This window comes from Onychostruthus taczanowskii, unplaced genomic scaffold, assembly GCF_017590055.1.
Source record: "Onychostruthus taczanowskii isolate IOZ18803 unplaced genomic scaffold, ASM1759005v1 scaffold210, whole genome shotgun sequence".
Lineage (NCBI taxonomy): Eukaryota > Metazoa > Chordata > Aves > Passeriformes > Passeridae > Onychostruthus > Onychostruthus taczanowskii.
Window position 1 is genome coordinate 6,282 of NW_024499352.1, and position 2,032 is coordinate 8,313.

Here is a 2,032-nt window from a genome sequence, read left to right on the forward strand (position 1 = left end):
GAGGTCAGGCACGAGGTCTGGCAGAGGAAGCCTATCTCGAGTTTTTTTCAAGCCCTGAAGCGTAAGTCCTGACAGGGGAAGGTCAGGCTAACTGAAAATCAGGCAATACTTTTGTTTTAAGTCCTGACAAGAGAGGTTAGGCAAACTCAAAAGTCCCAAGAAGGATTCGGGCAAGTGTAAAAGTCCTGCAGGCAAACAAAGTCCTGACAAAGGAGGTCAGGCAAACAGCCTCAGAGGCCAGGGTCTTGAGGATTTTTGTTTTATTTTGTATGTTTGTTGAGTCTCAGCGAGAGAGGCCAAGGTCTCAACAAAGTCCCGACGAAAAGAGTCAGAGAAACTGGAGTTTCGGCGGAGGAGGTCAGGACTTCTTAAATAAGCTATATTTCCTTTAGGGTAAAGGCATCTTTGTGATTTTTTTTGAAGCCGAAAAAATGGGAGGGTGCAACAGTAAGAAAAGTGGCCAGAGACTGAGTAATATACCTCCCCACAGTCCCCTAGGTGAACTATTAGAGAGATGGGACTCTATAGAAGCCACAGAAGGATTAGATAAAGTTAAGATGATTCATTAGTGTTCAGAAGTGTGGCCAGAATTAGATGTGCAAGGAGGATGGCCGTGGTGTGGGACAAAAGACAAGTGGATGTGCCAGCAGCTGAGTAACTATCTGACAGCTCGAGAAGATACTGATCCCGAGCATTATATGCAGCTTGATGGTTGAATGCCATCAAGGATGAAGGAGTGCAAATTTGTAAAGTGCAGAGGAATGAAAGAAGGGATGCTGCAGTTAAAGAAATTGGTAAAAAGTGGGACCCCCTAGACTACTTGCCTCCTGATGCCCCTCCACCTTATAATCCTCTCCTTCGAGCACCTCAAATAGCAGATCTGGCTCTTCCCCCGCCTGCCATGGGGGCCACTCCCTCACCACCCCCTCCGACTCCTTTAGCTGCTTCTGCACCACCACTAATACCTACTTCACCTGCTGCATGCTCCACCCCTTCTACAGCTCCACCTAACATGCACTCAAGCTTTTCTCCCCCTCCTACTGCTGTCCCTCCACCTCATCCAAACTTGGACACAAATGCTTCCTTACCTAGTAACCTCTTATCACCAGGTACAGCCGTTGACCTACAGCAAGTCCAAGCTAATGCTAATACCCCTCAAATGAGTAGCTCTGTGTCTGAAGATGGGCCATACTGTGGTACCCGATCCAGGATCTCCAAAGTAGAGAGACTTTTTCCCCTTAGAGAAGTTCCTGTGGGAGGAGTAGCGGGAGGTGTGGGTTTTGTGGATGCTCCTCTAACTGCTTCTGAGGTGAGAGGATTCAAGAAGGAGTTAGGGAATTTAGTTGAAGACCCCGTGGGCATTGCTAACCAAGTGGATCAGTTCTTAGGCCCAAATATCTACACTTGGGGGGAGATGAATTCTATTCTAAACATATTATTTTTCCCAGAAGAGTTCCGAATGATTAGAGCTGCTAGCATAAGAATTTGGGAAAAAGATAACCATCCAGGACCCCAAGTGCCATCAGGGGAAGACAAATTGCCACTAGTAGATCCCAATTGGAACCCTAACCAGGAGGGAGGGAGGAAAGCCATGATGGAGTACAGGTCTCTGATAATTCGAGGGATCAAAGAATCAGTTCCCAAGGGAACTAATACAAAATTGGCATTTGAGGGTGCACAAGAGAAAGATGAAACCCCTGCTACTTGGCTCAATCGCTTAAAGCGGAACTTTCAATTGTATTCTAGAATAGACCCAGACACCAAAGAGGGTGAAGTGCTATTGAAGGTCCAGTTTGTTACTAAATCTTGGCCTGATATACGGAGAAAACTGGAAAAGATTGAAGATTGGCAAGAAAAAGACATTAATGAGTTATTGAAAGAAGCGTTGAAAGTGTATTTGAGGAGGGAAGAAGAGAAAACAAAGACCAAAGCTAGGATTATGGTCTCTGTAGCTAGAGAAAGTGTGGGAGCTAACAACCCTTCCCCACAATCCAAGGCCACAAAAGAGTGGGGGAATCCACCACCAGGAGAA